This window comes from Plectropomus leopardus, chromosome 1 (assembly GCF_026936395.1).
Source record: "Plectropomus leopardus strain MGB_pleo_1.0 chromosome 1, ASM2693639v1, whole genome shotgun sequence".
NCBI lineage: Eukaryota > Metazoa > Chordata > Actinopteri > Perciformes > Serranidae > Plectropomus > Plectropomus leopardus.
The window spans coordinates 12220842-12227800 of NC_142176.1; the positions used below are offsets into that span (position 1 = coordinate 12220842).

At 40.7% G+C, this 6959-nt stretch overlaps 1 long non-coding RNA gene across 4 annotated transcripts in view; it reads left to right on the forward strand.

The window, feature by feature from the left end:
- The window catches only part of LOC148190371 (uncharacterized), a 185081-nt gene that overhangs the window by 26574 nt on the left and 151548 nt on the right, over positions 1-6959 (forward strand). The gene's annotated exons all lie outside the window — the stretch shown is intronic.

Genomic DNA, 6959 nt, shown 5'->3' on the forward strand with positions numbered 1-6959 from the left:
TGACGCCCATTACGTATTGATCTGGGCTCTGTGCAGGGCGGCGAGGGCACGTTTGTGTTTGTATCTATATAGATGAAAAAGAGGGAAGCAACAGTTGCTGGCTCTGTGTCGGTCTTTGTGTGCTGATCTCATTGCTTCTCAATGATAAACAAGATTGGTGAGGGGATGGCTGTGTGGAGCAGAAGCAGAAAATTAGGCAGCTGATACAGCAGCGTGCTCGTGAAATCTCTCTGCGCTGATGTGTATAGACTATAAGCCCATTGATCTGTAGGGAGAATTAATTTGCTCTGGCACTAATGCAGGAGGGAGCTAACTTCACGTTGTTAGCCAACGTCAGATCCAAGCTATGTTCAATTAAGCTCGGTAACAAAAGCTGAGCGCTGCACTTACAACAGCCCAGCATAATCTGATTCATGGGACACAGTTATATAATATAATATAATAATAATAAAGTTGACCAAAACCAGCGTTACAAAGTGCTTTACAAATAAAATCACACTAAAACACACAGGAAAATTAAGAAAATTACAACTACAATACAAAAGAAAAATATAAAAACAATGGTTATTTTAAAATCAAACACAGTAAAGCCATAACATTCAGTCATTATTTACTCATTTTCATGCTGATGGAAACCCGGATGAAGTTTTATAGTCCCTTTAAGTGCAATGTCAGATGTAAGGTACAGTGTAACTTACTGATAATTACTGAGTACACTGTGCATTAAGAGTACACTAAGAATAAAAATAGACCTAAAAACTTTTAAAACATAAATATAGGAACGCCTTTCAATAAAAACAAGTCTTCAAAACTGATTTAAAAGAAGATAGTGATGTAGCAAGCTGGAGTTATATTGTTGTATTTTTGTAATTCACACAGCCTGTCTTTGCGCAGGTGTGCTCTGATCTGTAATGTATGTCTGAATGTGTTATTCCGATCTGAGCGGTAATTAAAAAGGCTTTGGTGTGTGTGGGGAAATATTGCTGCGCATGGCGTAAGCTTTTTATCATTATTACAGCATTTTGCTCATTCAGCCTCAGTGTTTGCCTGAGGGTAGGTCTACACAGCAGGCTGTTTATGTGTGTTTGTATCCGGGGGCTTTCCCAGGCTCAGGGGTTTGCAGGTGATTTGGGTCTCGTCGGCTGCGATGTGTACGTTCTCGTCAACCCTCGGGGATAGGGTGTGTGTGTGTCGGGGTGTGTCTCAGGGTGAGAGCCTGGGAAGATGTGATTTCTTTATGACAAAGCACCGTAATAGCAGGCTTGGCTTTAGTCATAAAGCAATTGGGATAATCCACTGGTTTACCAACAAAGCTCTCAGAACACCCACACTGTAAAGAGCCTGAGTCAGGCTTCAGAGGGGGGAAGATGAAGAGAGTGGAAAAAACAACAAAAAAGAGAAATAAATTGTTTTTCTACCTTGACAAAGCAGGTCGAGGGTTGTGTAGTGATCAGATGGACACTTTGTTGTCATAATCCTTGACCTAAACACGTGATACCCTTACAACAAGAGTTAAACTCTGTCAGGCGTTTACAGTCTTGAGTGAATATGCGCTTGATAGGCTTGCTGCAACTTGCTCCACTCACCTCTTCTTCAAAACACACTTTTACTCACACACGCTCACACACAGCTTGGTGAGCAGATGAAACCTGACAGATAAGCACCTTTACTTGCAGGTGCTGGAGCGTGGTCTGTGCATCTTAAAGAACCACATTGGACAGATAGTCATCTCACTCTCTCCTGCTGCTCTTAACACTGTTCTCTATCTGGGTCTCCTGACTGTTTCTCTCAGACAAGCCTGTATCAGCGGGTTGATGCTCTGCATGGTAATACCGAGTGACACGAATCTAGATTCAATACCTTGTTACTCTAATTTTACATAGTTCTGCCTTTAGCAAGTTTAGGGTGAGAGCTTGGAAGTTTATTATGCCTACACGCAGGTGACAGCCGTGGTTATCTGTCCCATTCTTGTGAATGAATGCAATGTCTTGGGAATGCCTTGAGGGAGTTCTGTCAGATTTGGCACAAACTTCCACTTTGACTCAGCGATGACCTGATTTGATTTTTGTGGTCAAAGGTCACTGTGACACTCCATCCATCTCATTCTTGTGAAGGCCCTGAGAGAATTTCCCCAGATTTGGCACAAATGATCATTTGGATTTGGGGTGCCCAGTAGCTTGGTTGGTAGAGTGGGCGCTCCATATACAAAGGCTGTATACTTGCCGCGGTGGCCGCAGGTTTGATTGAGATCGCTTGGATTCAGCAGTGTTAGTTAAAGGTCAAAAGTCAAGGTCACTGTGACCTCATAAAACATCTTTTTTTGGCCATAACTTAAGAATTCTTATGCTAATTATGACAAAATTTCACTCAAATGATAGAATAAATTGTGATGACTTTTTATACCCAAAATATTTTTTAGTAACATCCAATAACTACAGACTTAAATAACTATGAATAAAACTAGATGGACTCATGTTGATGTTCTTCTTCACTGTGTGTGTGACGTCCACCGTTCGCCGCCTGCAGGAAGAGGGCAGCAGACATTGTACAGTTAGCAAAAGTAGTGAAAAGTTAACTTTAACTAAAAGATAAAATGAAGTTCAACATATGTATGGAAGCCCTAAGAGGCAAGTTAGTGAGGGGAAGTAAGTAAAAAAAATAAAATAAAAACAATCCTGTAGCCACAAATGTTCTTATTTCTTACTTTTTTCTTCTTTCTTTTTTTTTTTTAAAGATTATTTTTTGGGCTTTTTATGCCTTTATTCCAAAGGACAGGTTAAGCATGAAACGGGGAGAGAGAGAGGGGATGACATGTAGCAAAGGGTCAGGCCTGGAATCAAACCCACGCCTGCTGCAGCGAGGACACAGCCTCCATACATGGGGCATCCGCTTTATCCACTGAGCCACCTATTTTCACAGATATAAAAAAGTATCTTATCCTGGCAAAACTTTGTCAGTTCTTCATAGATGAAAAAAAAGAACATAGAAATATTATCCTGGCATAACCCTTTTTATGTCATTAACAGCAGAGAGAATTTTATTTTACATAGATCACTATGTAAATACATGGATCACTGGATGGATTTTTTTCCCCTCACTTGCCTCTGAGGGCTTCCATACATAGGCATTACATTTGAATGAGCCTTTGGTAGCAGTCAAAACAATTATGAAATGTAACTCTCTTACTTTGATGATAAATATCACTACCAAAATTAGCTTACTTGCTGACATGTCAACATTTCACTGATGGCTTTAGCATAATAAAAGTATGCTTATGTGTTAATTGTAACCTGGAACGTCACGTCTCCAGAATATCTTGAGTGATAGCTTTGTGTGTCTTCATTATTATTTCCTCAATGTCTTCAACATTATAAGCTTGGCAGGGCAATAATACACCCTCTCTTGTCACATCTCATTCTTTTCAAATTCCCTTGTAACTTTTATTTAGCTGGACAGTTATTTTTAATGTTTCTTTTGTTTTTTTTATGCAGTTATACTTTTTGCATGTTTAGTTAAATGAAGATGTTCCTGTTGAGTGTTTTACAGACCATACCAGACTGTTCTTTGTTTCTGAATGTGTTTCTGCCTCCACAGTGTTGTGTGTGAGTCAGACTTTAAACTTCAAACACATCACAGGGAATTGTAAAACTTGATTACATTATCCAGTTGTAACTGAATTGAGAGAAGACAGGTGTGTTGGTGTGTGCAGGTAAAATAGAGGACAGAACATGCATTATTCTAATAGTGTACTCAAGGCTACAGAGCTACTGTATGCAGACTGAAAGAGGACAAAGAAAAAAAAACTGATGAGTAACACCATCAATGTTCTATTTTTTGTTAAATTCATTTCTGGCCTTGATTGTGTAATATAATACATTGCCTTTGTGGACTCAGCATAATTATTTCCATATGTCTCCCATTCCATTTTCCTCCTTAATAATAATGTCTCATGATAAAACACAGGTGGTAGTGCAGATGTGGGCATTAAAAAGAGGTTGTCATGTCATTTTCTGGAGGTTATCTTGGAACACAGCAGCCATTAACTGCAGGGGGGTCTTAGCAGCCATTATATAATGTACCAATGAATTAAAATCGCTGCAACCTAGTTCTCTCCCTCTCGCCATCTCTCTCACTGTCTCACTCTGTGGTGTCAAAGCAGTTGATTCTGGAGCTTGAAACTAAGAGGGGGAGAGCTGGGAAAAGTCGCTGTATGTGCTTTTGTCCCTCATTAAGCTGCTTTGTTTATAGTTTATCCACTTTCCAAAATATCTGTATCTACTCATAAATGCTTCCAAAATACTCGCCCCGTCCTGTCTTCCTCATATTTCAACAGTCCCTCTCTGCTTCTTGCTTTTGCTTGCCTGCTTTTTAAGTTTTCAGAGACCATGTGTGCCATTAACCAGCTGTCAGTGTAAGGGTGCTTGGCACATGGATTAGACTTTGATGGCTTTTCCACCACTGTAGAGGCTGTGCTGCAAAACTTTTTTTTCCAGTCCAACTCTGAGAAATTTCGGCTTCCTCCCTGTCATTTAATTCTGCTTTCAAATGAAGCATTACCCGGACACTCTGTCAGATTTTAATGCATTAGAGAGAGCTCGTGTACTTGCTAAAGCCTACAAAGAAACCCTCTAAGCACCTTTTCCATGACTGAGGCTGGTAAATGTAATTGCTGGTTTCACCTCCGGGCTTTTAAGAAAAGAGGACAGGAAGGAGTACAGATGGATGATTTTCGGTATAATCACCATCCTTAAATTTCTAAAGAGATGCCGCAGAGAAAGCCAGAAAAGGAGAGAAATGGACCAAATCACCCTCTCTGTGTTAGTATGTAGCACGTGTAGCGTGCATGTTTGTGTGTTTCTGTATTTTCGGCTCACGAGTGTTGCTTCTCAGAGCACATTTTAATCTGCACTTTCAACTTGAGCAATTTGCTTTCATCTTCCTGTATCTAGATGAGTGACCTTGTTGTGTTCCACTTACACTAACTAAGAGATGTGTATTTTTTTTAGCATCAACTTCTTCTGTCCCTTGTGAAGTGAAATAAACGCGCACACACACACACACACACACACACGTCTGTATGACAACAAACGCATGCTTTTTTGTCCAGGGAAAAGTCGGTGCTAGTAATGAGACTAAGTGTGGCCAGGCGGATGGACAAGTGAATGAAACAGCTACAGAATTACTGGCTGTGTTTGATTTGCCTCCACTAATTCAAAGAGACCATCTGATAAATTGAGAGGATGGGATGTACATCAGAATAGCAAGAGGCGCCTCTTTGTTGTTCCCCATTCCCAACCAAATCACACCCCAACCCCCGTCAGAACACCCAGAGGGGAGAATGTTTCCCTTGTGAGTGTGTGTGTGTGTCTGTGTGTGTGTGTGTGGGTGTGTGTGTTTGAGCAGGAGAGAGGGAGAGCTGGGTTGCTAGGAGGTGCGAGTTTTCAGGAGGTCCTGCTGAAAGCAAATGAAGGAGCACTTGTGTCAACATTCTGATGGCAGCGATGAGCCTCAAAGCCTCCCAGCCAAACAGCCATAGGGCTGTACAACCTCCCTGCTGAAAAAGCAGGAGGTGCACTCTCAGAGCCCTCCTGAACTTCTTCTTTATGTGCACATCAGTGAGATGAAAACCCTTATCTGACCTTAAATGTTTCCGTGGTTGTTGACTTGCGTCTGCAGGAAGTTATAGCATAAGTGATGGTAATATATGATGGTCAAAGTTGTCTTGTGGTGTTTTTTAAGATGATGTTTTGGCCATTTTTCTTCATTCGATAGTAAACAGTGAAGAGGCGTACAGGAAATGTGGGGAAGAGATAGAAGAGGGATGATATGCAACAAAGGTCCCTGGCTGGATTCAAACAGGGGATATTGCTGTTATGTGGCATGTGTTTTTAGACCGCTAAGCCACCGTAACATCCCGTGTTTGTGATTTTGATGCCTGCATTCCTGTTGTCATGTTTTGACACTAAATCCTGTTTTTATGATGTATTTTTCTGCATGTTTCTAGGCTTGTTATGATAACAGTTGCTCAGTCCTTGGGGACAGTAACAGGCCATAGGGTCGTCAATTTAAGTCCCAATATGGGCAAAGTATGTGGACTGGCAGCTGGAAAGGTGCCAGCTTACTTCCTGCTGAGGTATCCTTGAGCAGGGCAGCAAACAATAAAACTGCTCTACAGTATGTTGCTCATGGCTAACCCATGGTACGTCTTGTTGAATGTGTGTGCTGTGTGTGTAGGGACGATTGCAAAATGTATCAAAGCATCTCAACTGCCAACTGCTGCACATTGTAGAATAACATATGAGGCACCGATCAGAAAGACCTTGTTTTAGCAGCCTGAGGAGGCTTTTTAAAAGTTTTCAATTAGACTGAAGCATTTTGCTAACTGCTTGTGCACTGCTGAGCACCTTATGTTTTTGCAGGAGAGCGCCCTGAAGGCCTTGAGTTGAAAAAAAAAAACAACAACAAAAAACCCCAATAACATGAATTGAAGGGTGGGTCCTCTGTGGTGGAGATGAGTTAGAAGTTCGAAAAAATGACACCAAAATGTGTCTCAGCATATACTTTAACTCTTAATTCAGCTAAGTGAAAAACATTTAAGTACTGTAAAAATAAAAAAATAAAAAAGCTTGTAAAACAAATGCCCTGTAAAGAAGACAAAAAAAAATCAAACAAAAAAAAACCGCTGGTGCGCTGTACCCAAGTCTTGTAATGGTCATGAAAACCCTACTGTATATTCTGGCATCATGTTAGCTAAAATGTTAGTGAACTTCTTATGTAAACAAACATGCATGTAAACACAGGGGCAATATTGTAAAATCTATGGACATGACCTAGTACTTTTGCTGACTGTGATAAGTTGATGACTTGCTTATCGTGACAGGCCTACATGTTTCTGTATTTGTGTGAACTGTACATGACAGTCTGTCTGAAGTTCAGCATGTGCATGTTTGAGTGAGTGG